The sequence below is a fragment of the Suricata suricatta genome, chromosome 11 (assembly GCF_006229205.1).
Source record: "Suricata suricatta isolate VVHF042 chromosome 11, meerkat_22Aug2017_6uvM2_HiC, whole genome shotgun sequence".
NCBI classification, from domain to species: domain Eukaryota; kingdom Metazoa; phylum Chordata; class Mammalia; order Carnivora; family Herpestidae; genus Suricata; species Suricata suricatta.
The window spans coordinates 20,168,400-20,188,623 of record NC_043710.1 but is presented as its reverse complement, the minus strand read 5'-3'; the positions used below and the strand labels follow the sequence as shown (position 1 = coordinate 20,188,623).

At 36.9% G+C, this 20,224-nt stretch overlaps 1 long non-coding RNA gene across 2 annotated transcripts in view; it reads right to left on the bottom strand.

Moving 5' to 3' along the window:
• Positions 1-1,895: 1,895 nt before the first annotated feature.
• Positions 1,896-20,224, bottom strand: part of LOC115271928 — a 41,249-nt gene continuing 22,920 nt past the window's right edge. Inside the window, exon 4 of one of the 2 annotated variants that reach the window (XR_003900158.1) lies at positions 1,896-2,123. This is a non-coding gene — a long non-coding RNA (uncharacterized LOC115271928). Of the gene's footprint in view, positions 2,124-14,820; positions 14,958-20,224 lie in introns of those variants that run through there. The other variant, XR_003900159.1, reaches the window with a different exon arrangement.

Sequence of the window (20,224 nt, the reverse complement as noted above, 5' to 3'; positions counted from 1 at the left end):
ACTCCTCATAGAGGTATTATAATTCATGCATAATTAAAGACAACTTAGTTCTCTAAGAATTTTTACTAAGAATCTTTGTAAGAAGTTTTAAGTAGGCACTGATACAGCATTTCCTGGATTTTAGGGTGCAAAGTTTTTTAAAAAATCATTTCCCAAACTGCACTTGATGGTCAATATTTTTTTTAATTTAAAAAAATTTTTTTAAATTTATTTTGGAGAGACAGTGTGAACAGGGGAGGGTCAGAGAGAGAGAGAGGGAGACACAGAATCTGAAGCAGGCTCCAGGCTCTGAGCGCTCAGCACAGAGCCTGACGCAGGGCTCGAACCCATGAACTGTGAGATCATGACCTGAGCCAAAGCCGGACACAACTGACTGAGCCACCCAGGCACCCCTACGAGTTAGTATTCTTCTGCCTATTTTCTCTTCTCTCATTCAATTGATGATACAGCCTCCATCCAATAGGGTCCTAAACTAACAAGTATGAAAATAAACAGGAGGGGTTAGGGGGTGGCGAGTCATTCCTGCACAACACACAATGTGAGGGACTCCACCTATTGCACATTCTCAAAGCCTTTATATTCTCAGACTCACTGGAGAAAGCTGTTCTAGTAATCTCACTAATCACTTGTGCTAACCTCCACTTGTCTTAAATAGAAATAACAATTCTGGTTTGTATTCATCAAGGGAGTTCTGTGTTCAGCCTTCTGTTGTTGTGACCATTGTAGCTGAAGTGTGTTTTGTGTTGGGATAGCAGGTAACTGTTAATTAAAGTACACACTTACTGACCTATAATCTTTCTTCATGTTTATTGCCTCTACAATCATGATCGTAGAGAGGAGAAAAGTGTTTTCCTGCTGGAGCAGATCTGCGTAGTGCTATATGGGCAATGTCAGCATTTACTGATTTTCCTTGGGAGGGGACATAGGTATATCTTATCACTTGCCAAGCTGCCTCAGTTTACCAACTTACTAAATACATTAAATACTGTAGGGCTGAGTATATAATTGATTAATCTTTATAAAAGGCCTGGAAATTTAAGGAAAATAAAAAGGCAGTATATTATCTTGTTGGTGATTTTGTATTAATGTTGACTGGGGGGTACTGACCCAGACAAGCACATAGATTTTCAAATTGAGCACTTAACTGGGGCACCTGTGTGGTTCAGTTGGTTAAGCATTCCGACTTTTGTTTTTGGCTTAGGTCATGATCTCACAGTTTGTGAGTTCGAGCCCTCCATCAGGCTCTGAGCTGAGTGTGGAATCTGCTTGGGATTCTCTCTTCCTCTCTCTCTGTCCTTCACCCCCCTCTCAAAAATAAATAAACTTAAAAAAATAAGCATTTAACTGATGCATCAACATGAAATATAAACAAAATCCCATCATGGAAAGTAAAGCATGATTGCCCGTTTCCAGCAAGGTTCTTTGGCGTAGGGTTATTTGAAGCACGAAGGCATTAGCCCCACTGGTGCCCAAACTTGCTCACTTCTAACGATCAAATAAGGGATGCTGAAGAACCATTATCTGACCTAGAAATTTTAGTATCTTATTCGACGGTTGTCAGAACTATATGATGATTTTGAAGTATGAAGAGGGGAGGAAAAAGTATTACATAATTTAGAGAGTAGCAGTTTTGAAGTCATAGATAGAGGTGAAATCCAAACCATGATCCCCACCCACCCACCTCCATTTGCCTTACACAAATTACTGGGCATTCCTGAAGCTCAGATTCCTCATCTGTAAAATTGAGATCATCTTACCAATAGCCTGGGACTGTTGCAAAGTTTAAATGCACATGTAAATTAAGCATCTGGTCTTTAAGAGAAGGGGTACTGGCTGTAAGAGGAAAACCTTCCTATGGACCACAAAGAGGAAGATAACACTGAAATAAAGTCTGCTTCAGCTTCATGTCACAAAAGTTTATACATAGTCCTTAAACAATCTAGAAAATGACAGAGGCCATTCAAATCCACTTTCCTTTTTCCCCCAGTACAAAATCATAGCCAACTGTAATGAGTTCATCTTATTTTTCCAGAGATAACTTTCCAATGGTACTTGTGCAGAAGTGGTGGGTCATTAACTTACTTCCATGAGCCAGATTCAGCATAAGTTATAGGTAGAGGGAACTGCATGGAAGGAAAATGCAAAAGTAATTAGATATAAAGAATTAATGAGAAGATAACTATATTTTTAAATGTTTATTTATTTTTGAGACAGAGACAGAGTGCAAGGAGGGGAGGGGCAGAGAGAGAGAGGAAGACACAGAATCTGAAGCACACTCCAGGTTTTGAGCTGTCAGCATAGAGCCTGACATGGGGCTTGAACTCACAAACCATGAGATCATGACCTGAGCTGAAGTCAGACACTTACCTGACTCAGCCACCCAGGTGCCTGAGTCAATGTAACTATAAAAGGCGAGAAAGTATTGTGACCAGGAAGGCCTTTGTAGGAATGGAGACTCTAAAGAGACATAGGAAAGTGAGAAGAGAACCTTGTGCAGATGGATATCTTGGGGATGTTATCCCTGACATAGGGAGGAAAGGTGTGCCCAGGGTAGGCTGTGTCAGAAACAGAGAGGGGCAGTGTGATTGTGATATGGTCAGTGACACGAGGTATATGGTCAGGGGCTGGACATAAGCCCTAAGGCACTGTCACAGCAAATACAGTGGTTTTGTTCTAAGTGCAATGGGCAGTCAGCAGAGGCTTTGAGCAGTGGAGAGATGTGGTCTGAAACCCTAAGAGTTCTTTGTGTTTGTTGTTTTACAAGAGGAGGGAGAACAGTGTCTTTTGGCCTCTGCCCACTTTACAGCAATGGAGGGAATGCTGTCTACCCTGGTGGGATCTGCACACAGAAATGAAATGGATGTGGGAATTAACATCTTAGAAAGTAGTAGCCACTCCTTTTGAAAACTTATTCTTTCAAAAATACAAATACAGGCATACCTCGCTTCATCGTGTTTGCTTTATGGCCCTTGGCAGATACTATGTTTTCACAGATTAAAGGTTTGTGGCAACCTTGCATTAAGCCAGTCTATTGGCACCATTTTTTCAAACAGCGTTTGCTCACTTTGTGTTTCTGGGGCACATTTTGGTAATTCTCACAATATTCCAAACTTTCTCTTTATTGTTAATTTGCTATGGTGATCTGTGATTGGTGATTATAATTCATGGACAGCTGAGATGATGATTAGCATTTTATAGGAATGAAGTATTTTTAATTAAGATATCTACATTGGTTTTTTTACACCTAATGCTATTGCACACTTAATAAATCACAGTATAGTATAAACACAACTTTTATATGCACTGGAAAACCGAAGGATTCATTTGACTCACTATATTGAAATATTCACTTTATTGTAGTGGTCTGGAAGCAAATGTGCAAGATCTCTGAAATATGCCTGCATCTCAGAGTATTAAAAATGCTGTCATCCTTCTCACTGTTTATGATACCAGGAAGTGAAGTTTCTAAGACTAGCTTTGAATTCAGAGTATTGTACTGATAATATGCATTTATCCTTGAGGTCTGACATTGAGTTTTAGTGAGCTTTGTATTTCCAACTCTTATTACACAACTTGATGCTTTATATTGATTTAATACATGATTAAATTTATGCATCATAAAGACTAATATTTGTATATTGATGGCTTCACAGTTGACAATTTATTTATCAACATCTTTTTCATCCTAAAGATATTCCTGGGGGAGATCTCTGACATCTTACTGTACTCATGTTAAAGACAAGATTATTGAGTCTCAGAGAGGGTAAGCAGCAGACTAAAGTCTCATAATTAAACATGATGAAAGTAAGATGTAAATACTAAACCACATGATCTCTTGCCAAGTTCATAGGCCACATTTGCTGCAAATGTCCTTGAAACGCTCACTTCCCGAGCTAATCTGCAACTCTGTCAGTCAACACCCCAGACTAATCCCAGTTAAAGCTATTCATCATATCTCATACATATGTAACGGCTGAAGGTCAATGCATGTTAGAAACATTTTCTAGGTATCCAAAAACAACTGTGTGGAATAAGGGCCTGGGTGCATTGTCAGATATTAGCAATGCACATTTTTCACCTTTACTGTGTTAGAACAAGGCTACTTCAACATTAACTGAGCATGGATACACTGAATGGAGACTCTAAGATGACACATGAACAACCATCTAGGGTGTTTACTCATTTATGCAATGGTCTCGAATTTTGAAAGGGCCTGTTGTATTTAGTGGCTGGCAAGAGACCTAATTACATGTCAGTCTCTTGACTATTCATTCTACTCTGGTAAAACTGTGCTTGTCTTTCTCTATGGTTTTTGTCATCCTACTATGTACTCATTGTTGGCCAGTTTCTATGTGTAGAGATCGAGTTCGTTTCTCCCACTCTAAGCTTGTACCTTGCCTTTTAATAAACCCTATCAAGTACCGAGTTTGCTCTTGGTTCACAGCTTAAACCCAGGGAAATCAGACTCATTATGGAATGAACATTTAGGCAGCTTCGTAGCTATTGAGAATCTCTGGAGACAAAGTCATTACACCGTTTGATCTACTCTCCTCTCCATCAGTGACTCTTGGGGTCTCATTATCTGATTTGGTTTTTCAAAACTGAAGCAATTGTGCTAACACCAAGGGCTTCACTCATTGCCACCAAATAAGAAAAGGCAGTGAAAAATGTGCCAGTGTCAGCGTGCAGTGAGAGTCCAAAAGGGAAACAGATGCACAAATGATTCATCATCATCAATAGGACCTGTCAAGACGAAGTGAAAATGGAAAAAAAAAATAGAAAACTCCTTCCAATGTGCTAATGATACTGCTGTCTGAGAGTGAAGGGAAGAATAATGTTCCCAATATCAATTGGATTTTGCTATTTAATTTCATTTCATTAACCGCTCAGCTCAGAGGTACAGAGGAGGAGAGGTATTATATTTAGCACACACTTATAGACCACTTACTATGTGCCATACTCTGAACTATTGGATTTATAAATTCTTTTTTAAATACCAGAAATTCTTGGTCAGCCTCCTTTTTGTATAATTTATTCAGTTTCTCTTTCTTCTTTATCATTAGTATATAATATTTCTATGAATTTCTCAATTTCACCCACTACTATAAATAGTTGACCCCCTACTCTTTATTCTAGGAGACATTAAGGAAAAAAAAGCCAATCATATTTATTTTTATTATAAATTTTTGACATTTAACTTTAAACATATCACTGTGAGATCTTATGTACAGAAGCCTAATAATTATACCAGAGAAGAAATTTGTCAACTTTAGGAAAATCATGTAGTTCTTTCTCTATAAATGTCAGATCCTTACTGATATGTTTTCTACACTACCAATGAGGGGGGGAATACTGACCCAAATAATTATTATTAGGAATAGTTAAAAAGTCTGTTTATTTGAAAAAATCCTATTTATGAGAAGAAAGGAGTAGGCTGAGGGAAAGGAGGAGGCAGCAATAAATATACCTCTGTCTCAGGGAGTAAATGATTTTCTACCTGCTGGTAGAAAAAGAAAATAATTTGTGTTTTTCATCTTTTGGAATCACCATTTGTTCTGTATGGCAAATATAAACAAGTTAAAAAGAATGAATTTTAAAAAGGCTAGTCCAAGAAAAAAAACACATTAAAAAATTTAAAAAAAATAATTTAAAAGGCTGGTCCAACTTTTCTCCCCAACCTGCAGAAAAAAAGAGCTTGATACTGAAATAAGACTATAAATCAACTAATGACAGCGTTGGATGGTGGGGGGGGAGATTTAGCTTCTCAGCAAATATGTCCTCTGTTGTGGTGAAATTTTAATATGACGAAGTACTGTTTTTCCTGTTACTTCTCTGGAAGGTGGGGTGGGGGAGGGGTAAGAGTCGGTAAAGCTGTACCAGTACGGCAGACACTACTGCCTTCTAATACATGGATGTATTGAATCGTAGTGACACAACTGCCAAAAAGAGTTATGTCTTTTCATGAGCTTGTGTTCTTTATTGCTTATATTAACTCTTAGAGAAGAAAAAAAACCGGTGAATTCAACAGGCTATAAATCTTCCCTGACATACAGTATGATACTGTCTTCTGATAGAAGAGAAGGCTAAGGGAACAAAAAGCACTTCTCTACCATGAATGGAACACGTGTTGGGGAGAGAAAGGTAGAGTTATAATACCAAGGCTCTGATTTGTCCATCCCTCCCCCCCAAATTAGCCTTTCCTGTTCTCATTCCAAAACACTCCGACAATTAAGAGAGATGATCATGGCCACAAAGAAATCTAACCAAGCTCCTATTTCCTTACTTCTAAGAGGTTAATTCTATTTCTAAGTAAGCAAACCACATTAGGGGAAATACACCATGTCCAATTTATATTGTTTCAAAAAAAAAAAAAACAGACAGAGAAAACACCAGCTCAAAACTACTAGGAAAATAAACCTGGCTTAATATTGAAGAACACTAATTATTCTTAATATGTTCTTCAATAAATTTCCTTAAAAATACTTATAAAGATATAAAAAGGCAAAAGCTAACAACCAGATTACAAATGAAAACTAAGTCCGTAAGGCAAGGTGTGAGGGGAAATCTCTAATAACAACACAATACTAAAGATGAATTGAGAAGAATATTTTTATACTACACATGTAATTTTTCTCCTGAGCCAGAATAGCCCAGATGACCATCAGAAGTTAGAAAGTATTGATTCATTGACCTCTTCTCAGAACTCTGCTCCTAAATCTGAGGTAAGGAGGCTCCCCTAAAACAATTCTTTTTCTCTCCCTTCCTCCCTCCCACCATTCCTTTCTTTCATCTCTATATACACATATTCATACATATGCATGTATGTACACAAACACACACAAACCCATATATATTTATTGTTCAACTGTATGGAAACTAACTCAACAGCCAAATGTATGCCCTTCTGCCATTTGCCCCAGACTACCTTTCCCATTTCCCACAGACTCCTTTCTTACTATGTACATTTATTAAGAGACTGGGTATTTGTATGCTTCACTATAGTAACAAAGAGCCACATAATCCCAGTGGTTTATAACAACAAAGATTTATTTCTCACATATATTATATACCAGTTGCAAGTTGATGATGGCTCAGAAAGCTCTTTTTAATTCAACTGTGTTCCAAAGATTTTCTTTATACTAGGATTATGCTGAAGAACCAGCTACAGTATGGAGAATGATATTGTTTTGGCAAAGGAAAAGATCAAGAATGAAGTAGGAATGAGTTCAGTACTGACCCTCAATTGACATTTTATAATGTGAGTCTTTTTCTTTCTAGGCCCCTGAGATTTGCCTTATTTACCGATAAGGTAAAGTGACTAAAAAGAAGTTTGTACCTAGATACAGAAAATAATAGCAATACCCAAAATATGTGACAGTGGCTCCAGGATTAGGTATTGAGTAGTTAAGAGAATTGAAAATGGAAACTGGAAAAATGACTTCTGCTGACTAGTATTCCTTTCTCCTTCCAAGTAAAAGTGGTCTCTCAGATATCTCTCAAAAGTAATAACGTGGGGTGTCTCGGTGCCTCAGTCAGATAAGCGTCCAACTCCTGATTTTGGCTCAGGTCATAATTTCATGGTTGGTGATATTGAGCCCTGCATCAGGCTTCATGCTAACAGCAGTAAGGAGTCTGCATGGGAGTCTCTCTCCCGCTCTCTCTACCCCTTCTGTGTGTGTGCCCACTCTCTCTCTCTCAAAATAAAAAATAAATATTTAAACATAAAAATAAATAAATAATGTATGGTAACAGACTAAATATTCTGAATATCCAGGAGTTAAGAATAAAATCATGGATCTGCAAAACTATGACCTATAAGTCAAATATGGCTCACTGCCTATTTTTGTAAATAAAACTTTATTGGAACACAGCCACACTCATTAGGTAATGGATTGTCTATGAATGCTTTTGCACTATGATAAAGTAGTTTCAACAGAGATTACATAGCCAGAAATATTTAATCTGGCCCTTTTCAGGAATAGTTTGCTTATTCTTGAATAAAACAAAATCAAATAATCTATTTATTAACTCCCTGCTTTATTTAATCATAAAATATTTTATGTTAATATATATTACTCCCAGAAGCACATTATTTAAAAGTACTTTTCTATAGTTTTGCAGGGAGAAATGTTGTGATGTAAGAAACTTATACCCAGAGAAGTTTTCAGTTATTTGTAAAATGACAAAAAGTCATCCCTTGCTATTTTAGGTCTCTGATTATTTAAATAGCCCTTAATGACAACAACTTGAAGGTCTGTCATAGCTAAGAAGCAGTGCAGTATCTTGATTACACGTACAGGTTCTAAAGACAGTCTGACTTTGAGGTGAAGGTTACACCATCAGTTCTATGGCACCCTGATGCCTTCGTGTTCAAAATGTGGCTGAGAGGAAAGATGACTTGAGTATTGAGCTATGTGATTCATGTAAGGTTCTCAGAACAGTGCCTGGCACAAAACACATTCTCAGCATATTAGCTATTATTAAAAGGGCAAAGAATAATAAAAATACCTCAAATTTTATGGCTATAAATTACATTAAAATCTTTTAAGAGCATGAAACACAGTAATCAATATGCAGTTTAGTATAAATAACTATGGTTACAAGATTGAATGCAAAAACAAACACAAATCAACAAAGGTGTTTGATAGATAACATACAAATGAAATTCTCTCATAAGGTTTGTCTAAACTCTAAATTTATTAAATTGTGATATGTTGGGAGCGCCTGGGTGGCTCAGTCTGGCTTCGGTTCAGGTCATGAGCTCACGGTTCGTGAGTTTGTGCTGACAGCTAGCTTAGAGCCTGGAGCCTGCTTCGGATTCTGTGTCTCCCTCTCTCTCTGACCCTCCCCTGCTCACACAGTCTTTCTCTGTCTCTCAATATAAATAAAAAACATAAAAAATTGAAAAAAATTGTGATATGTTGTGATAACAGAAGACAGGGAAAGAAAAAATACAAAAAAAAGTCCACATAAGAAACCAACAAAGAAAACAAAACATATATATATGTTTTCTATTTATTACATATATATATTTATCAAATAAACAAATATTTTTCTTAAAACAATACTACGGCAAAGGCATGTTGGCAAAGATATAATTATACATTGATATGAGTGCTTAATTTGATAAAAATTTTTCAGGAAAACAATCAAGCAACATAAATTAAAAGCTTATATTTTCATTTTGCAATCCCTAATCAAATAATTGATTTAAGCAAAGTTTATCTATGGTTGCTAATGTCTCTAGAGGAAAAGTAAACAGAGAACTTATTACAGAGAATAAAATATGACTCCACAGATGACTTACTGATGGTATAGTGAAACTCCCAACTTTACAATAGAGTCAGGATGACCCTAGGGACTCGATCACCTTACCATCACCAAAAACAGGACCTTGTATGGTTTCTGATATGGCTGGTGTAATAAGAAGGACAAAACAGCATTTAGAGAATAACCTTGCCAAGATTTGGGGGTCCAACCTCCAGTTTACAAAAGATACAAAGGTATGTTGAATAAGCAATCAAATGAATCCTAAATGTGGGAAGCTCTACTGAGAAATCAACATGTTTTCTTAAAAGAATTACTGGCACAGAAAGTAAAATGGAAAAGTGGACACTCAGAAATTAAGAGATGTAAGAAGCAACAGAGGATGGCCAAATGCAGTGAGTGAGACTTGATGGACCATCATTTCAAATGACTAACTAGGTAACAGGACTTTTTCTTTTTTAACTTGAATATGAACTGAGTACTTGGTGGCATAAAGCAATCACTGTTAGTTTTCAAAATTTAGCTGATGATCATTTTCTTTATGGGTGATGTTTTTGTTCTGTCTCATGTCTCATGAATACATGCATAAATGCACTTATTTGACAACTAGTAAAAGGAATAAACAATTATCTAAGCAAATGATTTCTAACTGGTTTAGGGAATTATCTTCTATCTGTGAAACATTTTTAAAATATTTTTTTGAAATGTGAAATTTTTTTTGAGTTTTTAAAAAAATATTTAACATAAAGGTTAAAGAGTAAGCTAAAGAAAGAAAATAGCTATCTTAAAAGAATTTCATAAAGGTTTTCAGATCCCTGGAGATTTCTCAGAGTGTTTAAGAATCATTATTATTAAATGCTTTCTATTTATTAAGAGTGAAATCTATAGAACCAGTCCTATCATGATTATACTGGAAAAAAAAATACAACAAAGCCAATCTCAGTGTAATCAGTAGAAAATGTTCAGTCTATTTTGAAATGAGAACTCAAAAACTGAAAAACAAAACAAAATGAAACAATAAACAAACAAAACAGAGTATCTTAACTTTATTGACTCATTTTTACCTCTAATTCTGCCTGCTTCCAGCAATGAAGCTGATAGTATGGTCAAGAAAGGTATAGTATATCCTAGTAAGAGATGTCTTGGGAAAAAATCCTACTAACTCCTGCTTATTATTATTTTATTTTTGTATCTTTCTATCTGAACTCTGAAATACACGATTTTGCCACTTAATTATATACTGTCTCAGTTTATTTTGAGAGAAGCAACATTATGTGTGGATGAAAACATGAATATTTGAATCAGACCTGGATTGAATTCAAGGCCTGAAATATTCTCCCTGTACAAACCTTAGTTGCTCATTTTAAAGTGATTACATTATTAGTTATTTCAAATTCCTCTTGATGATTAAAAACTCTAAGTCAGGGAAAGCACTATCATAGTGTCCAGTTCATGTTTGGTCAATACTCAAATTTCAATTATCCTTCCACACATATTTGTATCTATCTGGTGTTTGGAAGAAATTCTTTTTTGAAATGTTATGCCAGTGACTAACTTCATAACCAGTATGTTTCCTCTGAGAATGGCTGGGGTAATATTTACCCAGGTAAGTGATTAGTATATAGTTTAGAGGCATTCATACTAGCTTATTACAAATTCTCTTTAGTCTTTACCAAATGTCTTAGGTTTTTCTAATTATTATTTTAATCAAGTCACTATGAAAAATGTCTAACACCTCTGTTCTCCCATATGGAATCCAGAGACACTCAAAAGTTACAATTTAATGGCATTGTAACAAAAGATAGCTTTGCCATTTTCATTAGATCGGTCTTCCTGATGACCCCAGCCTTTCTGAATGGTGTGAACACATATTAACACACATCAGCCAGATACTTTTCTCTCCTTTCCTTATTTGATTTTCACATCAGAGAAGGCCAGTTTTGGACCTGACATAACTTAGGTTGGTTTTCTAATTCAGTATGCTTTTTTTCATTCCTTTATTACTATTCTTTCCCACAAGGAACTGCATTATTATAATTGTTACTATTTTGTCTTTGATTCTAATTGCAGCGTGGGGCCGACATTCAGTATGAGGGGATTTCTGCCTGCAGAGAGAAGCATAGTAAGCCTGATGTCTGAGCTAAGAAGGGGGTGTATAGGCAAACATAGTCCAGACATACTTTTACAGACTCTTCAGCCTCCACACTATGTAGCTACCACGTTTATATTTTATGCATATAGATATATACTGTTTAATAATTCATAAAGCTGGATACAGTTGCTACAAGGCGATGTGATGTTCTCATTTGATCTACTTTGGCAGAATCACTTTCTGTCAGGGAATTTACTGCCATGATGTGCACAGTAAATATTTAATAGCATTAGAGGCATCAGAGTCTATTTTTCTTTGAAGAATGTTTAATTATGTCAATTTCCCATGATGAGATGCTAAAGCCAGTATTATCTGAATTTGGAGTACTGGCTGGAGGTGGAGGATTCCCCGCGTGAGGCTCCCCTCCCATAAGAAGTCAATGTATGTGAGCTTAACAAGGCAATATAGCAGAACGTCAACCTCATTAATTTAGGCCACACTAATTAAATATTTGTGGTACTATAGCTGTGCTTGAACAGTGAAGAAAGGGTTGGCTAACCTACCCAGGAAGATAAAAAGCACAGGGAAAATGAGGTGAATCTATTTTTCCCATGTCCTCTCTATTCATGTACATATTAGATAGAATCATGTTGGTGGGTTTGAGCCTCGTGTTGGGCTCTGTGCTGACAGCTCAGAGCCTGGAGCCTGCTTCAGATTCTGTGTCTCCTTCTCTCTCTCTGCCCCTCCCCCACTCAAGCTCTGTTTCTCTCTGTCTCAATAATAAACAAACATAATAAAATTTAAAAAATATTTTTAATGTTTTTGAAGAGAGAGAGAGCATGAGAGTGAGTGAGCGCAAGCAGGATAGGGTCAGAGAGACACAGAATCTGAAGCAGGCTCCAGGCTCTGCACTGTCAGCACAGAGCCTGACATGGGGCTCGAACTCATGAACCACGAGATCATAACCTGAGCTGAAGTCGGATGCTTAACTGACTGAGCCACCCAGGCACCCTGATATTTGGCAGTTTTGAGCTTAAAAAAAAAAAAAAGAAATTTCATTTGGGTCCAGTTATAAGCTTTAAGCTTTCACCATAACTTTTGTACTGAAAATAGACAACACATTATTCCCATTCATTCCAGTCGGTGACGAACCATGCTACATTTTTCTTGCATGATCACTAAAACATCCTAAGCCAAGACCTTAACTGATGGGAAAGTTGATAGGATAAGCAACCAGTTCAATTTGGCTTTCCAAATAACCACATGCATTTGGCCTCACGAGTGAGTTATAACTTGTAACTCAGTAAAGTCAGAACATATGGCTTCACCAGGAAGAATAAACTCTAACATGGCTCTCTGTGCATGATCACAGCTTTGATTCAAATATCTCATTGCAGAGTTATTTTTATATCCTCCAAAAAATAGACTTTTTAAAGTTTGTATTTTCTTCTGGATACAACAAACAACATTAGATTTTTGGGACAAATTTCCTTTGGAGAAGTTTACAGAAATGTAGTAATGATTAATCCAGAAAACAGGGGTGTCTGGGTGGCTCAGTTGGTTAAGCACCTGACTTTGGCTCATGGTTTGTGAGTTCAAACCCGTGTCAGGCTCTGTGCTGACAGCCGTGAGCCTGGAGCCTGCTTCTGTGTCTCCCTCTTTCTCTGCCCTTCCCCTGCTCACACTATGTCTCTCTCAAAAAATAAAAAAAATCTATATTTTTTAAAAAATCTAGAACACAAAATGCATAAACCTATTATAAAAAACACTTTTCTATTGAATACCAGACATTTTATTTTTTGTAACAATACTTTGATAAAGTTATTTTGACAGAGAGTTATATAGTTTCATGTGCAGATAATATGATGTGTACTGGTTAAAACGTTCTTAAAATAGAGGGATAGATAATATCAAATTTACCAGTCCATGTCTGAGTTGTTAATTTCTTTACCGGGGGTGAATTCGTCTAAGACAGAAAAGATATAATACACATCTCGAAATCTTTCAGGATGCGAGCCATAAATCTGTGCTTTACAATACAGATTCGTTTGGTCAAATTTTACCCTTCCCTGTATATCTCAGGAACTGATACCTGGCCCATCTGTGCATTTTGTACTCTTGATCTCAAAGTTGGTGCAAAGATAGACCAGTGACCCACACTCAATCTATGGGGCTTAATTATGGGATTTTTGCTAGATTGTTGGCAAAAAGAATTGTCCTCTTTATTTCTTAGTATAATACAGTTCACCATCACTCAGTTTTTCAAAGAATACTTGCAAAGCTCTGCATCCCTCACAAAGAAAGTCTCCCTGAGATGAAAACTAGAAGAAAATCTAAGCCTGATAACATTACTTAAATATCAGAATCTGTCTCTCGCTGAAAGGCATTTATAAGTTATACAGTTTATATTTGTAGTTTAAGATGGTTTGTCTAGTTGTTAATGGCAGCAAAGAAAACACCTGAAAAACAAAAGTGTTTCCCAAACTTAAGTTTCTTGAGCTTAGGTATTGTTCCCATGACGTGATTGTGTCTTATCCCAACTCCTAGTTCTGGGGAGATAAGGCTCAGTGATCATATCAGACATGCATCCATGTATTTGACTTCTACAAATCCAGTCATTGGCACGTAGAGATACATACACCCATAGACACATGCTTACGCAATACACATTTTATAAATAGAATATAAATTGTTCAGGTGATTCTGTCTTCCCCAGAATGAACATGAGACAGCAGTTATAATAATCTATTCCCCAAGATGATTTTCGTATGTGTAGTCCTCTCAAACTAGGAGTGTTTTATGTTGATGATTATATATTTCAATAAGTAATTTTCATATAATAACTTTATTTCTTGGGAAGTTATCATTTTAACACTACCCCTGGGGTCAGTAAAACATTGTATCAGAGTAGAGGAAGTAGAGACATACATAAAGGGCCTCTGTTTTGCAAATTACAATACCCCTAGCATGGAATACTATGTACCTTTTAAAAATGAGAAACGTATTGAATAAATCAGCAAATGATAAATTAAGACTATGTGTTAAATTCTACATGTTAATTTTGGGGGAAGGAGAGAGGGGAAGGGAGTGATGGGCAACGAGGAGGGCACTTATTGGGATGAGCACTGGATATGACATGGAAACCAACTTGACAATAAATTATAAAATAAAAATAAATAAATAAAAATTTGTATGATACCATTAAAAATATACATACACACACATATAACACACCTAAGCACACGCACATATCTATTCACACTCAAAATGTTCACCACTACACACACATACATGCATACACACAGGCCCAGGAAGTGCCACACAAATATGCTGATAGTCATCAGCTCTGGAAGCTTAATTGTTCAAAAAAGTTTTTAAAAGCTCCTGGAATCTACTCTAGTGCTCCCTCAATATAACATTTGGTTACAAAAGGGAAAAGATCCAACAGACATGACCTGTGATTCAAAAGCAAATGACCATCAATTAATAATGTTCAGAACAAACTGGCTTCTCATTCAGCAGTAGGTTATCTTCTCCTGCATATAATTCTTTCAGCTGTCATTGCATCAACAGTAATCCAAACCCATGCCAGCGCAAACTGTGGGAAGTACAGAGAGAATAAGACACTTAAGTTCAAAGCCTGTTCCTTTTCTCTCATTGTTTAGATATACCTCTTTGATTTCTCTCGGGCCTTAAATCTTTATCATGATCCCCTTTCAGTGCAGACCCTTGATAATGCTATTCTATCCTTGGACCTTGCTGTAATCTTACAATTATATTTGGCTCTGTTTTGACCTCTGCAGCCATCCTAATGGCTAAGCCAGCCTTGTTCATTCTTTTAAATGTGTATGCCCCAAGATTCCTACCTTTAAGACTTTAAAGCTGTATATAGGCCTATACAACAAATAATTTGTTTCAGGAAAAAAAAAAACAAACTCTAGCACTAAGAAATGATACTACGGAAGCAACTATTTATTCTCTCCATGCAAAAGGTTTTAAGTACTTCCAAGAAATCTAAAATTGGCCTTCTCCTATAAAAGATAAACAACTCTACTACCATCTATGTTTAAAAGCACTCATAAATCTGGTCGCCATCTGGTCCCTCTTCAGTAAAATACCTAATTATTCAGCTGCTACCTGAACATCTCTACTTAGAAAGATGTCCCCCACACGTCTCCAACTCAAATGCTAAACTGAACTCATGCTTCCTCTTCTTTTAAATCAGCCCCAATCCTGTCCGGTATTAAACGTCTCCATTAATGATGTACTATTTATTCGATCACCAAACTTTGAAACTTGGAGGGAGAGTCTCTCTAGACATCCTCTCCCCTCATGCCTCATATTTTGTTAATACGTACTCATTCATTCTCCCTGATGTCAATCTCCTACTTCAGCTCAGAAGTGCATCATCTATTGTCTGCTTTCACTTCCCTGCATTTACTCTCCTCCTGGTCACCAAGTAGCCTCCCTAAAATATAAACCAGTCTACATTCTTGCCATCTTAAAATCATCCTGTGGCTTGACAGTTCCAAGTAGTCTGGAATTCTTACGCTGTGCATATCGAAAGTCAAAAACAAAAAGAGCAAACACTCTCAGACTATGTCTATTTATTTATAAATTATATATTTCTGTATCACATATAATGCGCACATCAGAAACCAGAATTTTATTTATAAAATAAATACAAGATAAAATAAATGTAAATAGATATTCCTTATTTTGCTTGATTTATTATCTCAGTAAATTGTCTTGTGCACTTCTGTGGCTGGCTCACTCCGCTGTGGAGTCCTCCATTGTTTTAGTAGGTAATATACAAACATTTTCCCAGGAGTCCTTCATTCTTTTGTGTCATTTTGTACCCCATTTTTCATTCTACCCTGAACTTGTGTGATTTGCTGTTTGTGTGTGATAAGATATGTGTAGAGTAAGGATTGGGTTTAAGATTAGAGGTAGAATGAATCCTTTGAAGTTAAGATATAGTACTTTTTTTTTCCTTTCTTTTGGCAATCTGAGTGCCCAGCACATTGCTTACAGCATATTTGTTAAATAAGTTAATGAATTACAGTAATTAAGTACATAAGTTAATAAACAAACTAATTTAGATTGAGCTCTTTAAATGTAAAATGCAGCTGATTAAACTGGCTTTCATCTGAAATGTATTTTTGGGGGCACCTGGGCTGCTCAGTTGGTTAAGCGGGCAACTGCAGCTCAGGTCATAATTTCACAGTTCGTGGGTTCAAGCCCCGCATCAGGCTCTGTGCTGACCACCTGCTCAGATCCTGGAGCCTGCTTCCAATTTTGTCTCCCTCTCTCTCTGACTGTCCAAAGCTCATGCTCTGTCGCTCTGTCTCTCTGTCTCTCTCTCTCTCTCTCTCTCTCTCTCTCTCTCAAAAATAAATAAATGTTTTAAAAAATTTTTAAAAATGAAATATATTTTTGTACTTTAAGTACAATGTACTCTATAAAAATTGATACAGTTTTAGAAAATGGGAAAGGGAAGTTCTGCTTTAAGAGATACACAATTATCTAGCATTCTAGAGACATTTATTATAAAAAATATCCTAATTATAAGTGAAATATATTTGTAGGGCCCTATTTAATCTTAAATCAGAGTATTTTGGGGGCACGTGGGTGACTTAGTTGGTTGAGTGCCCAACTCTTGGTTTTGGCTCAGGTGGGGATTCCCCTGAGGGGGGTTGTATGATCGATCCCCATGTTGGTCTCTGTGCTGCACAGAGAGCCTACTTAAAATTCTCCCCCACAAACAAAATTAAAAATAATTACAAAAATATTTTGCATGCAGGCACTCATACAACTGTGCATATGAATTTCTTTATTTCTTTTCTATTGTTTGGATTCCCATTGTCCCCAAAGTACTGTGTTTTTACTTGTGCATGTGCTTAAGTTTCTGCAAAATAGATGCTGAAAGGAATTGTCATAGTTTGAGAAAGATTATTGCTTTGTTTTCAACTGTTGAAATCTCCTGAGTTAGATTGAATGAACTGAAAGCATGTTTTCATGGTTTGCTCCAGTTGCATTTTCTTCATCTTGATGCCTACTGTTTAACTGTCTTTCTGGAAGATAAATAAGGGCCTTCAATCCTTTTTTAGCACTGACTCCCTTGGAAGCGCACAGGAGGCTATGCAGTTTGCAAATCAACACTCACTGCACAATTTCAGAAAATGGCCTCTGGAGGCCAGTTACAAACAGGTCTCAAGGTAGAGGTAAGATTTTCACATCATGCATTTATCATCATGCATTTTTGAAAATTGGCTTTAGAAAACAAAAAGTGTCTATTAAGCACCTAAAGGTGGTAAACTTGGAAAAAGAAAATCTACTAACATAAAACTTCATTAAGTACTTTAATCTTTGTGAAAGCAAGCAAAAATTGAGCCCAGATAGGAACTAGTAATAACAAGTTTCCTCTCCCTCAAAGCAGATGTCACTGCCATTCACCAGATTTCTACAATGGAAACTCATTATCCTTAGAGTTAAGCTCAGAACTCAAGGAATCTCTGCCATTTAAAATGTTATCACCAGTGTCCATGAGCTAAGTTGTGAGTGTGCCTTGCAGACTCCCTGTGAGTGTTAGTTAAGACTTTAAGACTTCCTATAACTGCAGAAATCACTAATAATAATAGCAATTAACAGGAGCATAGAGATTTTCCCTTCCCAAGTGCTTTACAAATATTCTCTAATGCTCCTAGCTAAAAGCAAACTCTATTCCCTTGAAGTTTACAGTAGGAATTGGCATTTGTTTGTAAATCATGTTTCTCATTGGACCTCAAGTGGACTTGATAGTCACTATATGAAAGAGACAGAAAAAAAAAAGGACAAAAAGAACACTTAGGGTCATAGAAAGAGAGAAGCAAATTATATCCAATGAAATGAGATGTGTGTTATTGAGAAGACCGTACATGAAACACATTGATCTAGACATAGCCGATTGATCTAAAGATGAATATGATCAAGACCAAGAAGGCTTTCTTGAAGTACAATTTGTATATTTATCACCAGATAATGGAAGTAAAGGATATTATGAGAATTTATACATTGGAGATATTCAGGTATGGAAAGGCAAAATGGAGAAATTGGTACTTGCAATAGATTCGGAAGGATGGGTTAACAGAGTTGGAAGAACAGAAGGCAGACTTGAGCCCAGCATGGATGAGGGTTCAGGAAAGCAGGTCTTAGAAAGTAGAACATGGAGTTGTTTGGCTGGAGGTGTAAAAGCGGTTGGGGTGTGAAGGGGAGGGGAGACTGGCAAAGTAGTGTCTGACTACGTTACAGTAGATTTTCTATTCTAGTGAGAGGAGGTAGGACACAATTCAGTAGGTGGTGAGAGTCCTTGAAAGTGTTTTAGCAGAGGCGTGACATGATCAGATTTCTGCATTGCTAACAGCGTTCTGCTAAAAGCAGAATTTTACAGCTGTGTTGAGAAATGTTGAGGCTTCATGTTAATGTAAAATGTATTCTTGCCAAGGGTTATATAAAAAAAATTCCTGACTGAAGTGTAATACAAATGTACCCCATTCTACCCCAGAGCCATGAAGGAGGCCCATTAAGGGGTTTCATTCAAGACCCTCTGTCTATAATGAGGGAGATGGTGTGGCTTCCTCTATCTGGAAGCTTTTTCAATGACTGATGTTGCTGAGGCATCTAATTTAAACTTAGTTGGATTTATCTGGCCTAAGGGAGTTCCTGAAATATTTTAACTGACAAGGTGGGGATTAACTATTAAAGAGTGATAGAAAAATCAGTCAGGTGTCTTGCCTGAGAGGCAGCCAGGGCTTCAAGTTGGTGAGGGGAGAAACTTCAGTGATGGCTTTCAGGATACATTCCCGAGAACTTCTATTCCTTCCTTTGGCCTAAATAGGAAGGTCACAGATCTGCTGGAGTCACTACAGCAGGTAACAGACTGGTGCTCTATGCTTTAACAAAACTGATCTCAAGACCTCTTCCCCAAATCCTCTTCTTAGGATGCAGGCACCAGATCATTAGACTAAAACTGCCAAGCCTCAGCAAGGCCTCCTCCACCTTGAGATCAGTGAATATCTCAGATTTAGCTGTTGGGAGATTTCCGAACGACCCCATTTATTCATTAGCCTCCTGTGGTTAACATGCTTGGCTGATTCAAATCTCCTCTTTAAGTGACTCCTCATTTCTGCTATTTATTCTAATCTTCTTAGCTTTTCTGTCCAAGAGCTCCATAACTATTCGAATCATGATTCTTTTCTAATTAGTCTTCTTTCGATAAGAAAACCCTACTTCCCAGATCCTGTCCTGCCCACATGAGAGAGATTTTTATTCAGTATGTCCAGGATGGGTCAAGGAGTCCATATTTTAGACCAATACTTTACTTGACCCTGTTGCAGCCATTGACTGTTCATGCAGTCATTCAGTGGTTCATTCCAGAACCATAAACCCGGACCATAAGTTACATACAGATCTATTTGTGTTATCAATATATTCTAGGGCCTAACAAAGAACTTACAAAGAAAGATCTCAATGTATATTGACTGACAGAATGAATGAATGAATGAGTGAGTGAGTGAAATAAATATTGATCTGAACACATACGCTGCAGAGCTCTCTCTCTTCCCCACCACAATCTTAAAAATGAAAGATCCTGGTCTGAGACTAATTGAAATTTCAGACACATCTATGTGTATTTGGTTAAATGAACAGATAGACATCTAGAATTTGGTTTTCTTAGGACACTTTTGTCAGTGTAAGAAAATGACTATCAATTCTTGCCTAGAAAGGAGGAACAATGAAGAGCAGAGCATGATGGTGCCCAAGCCTGCAGTCAGAAAGGCCTCAGAGAGCCATGGAAATACACTTGCCTGATGGACACACAAGCAA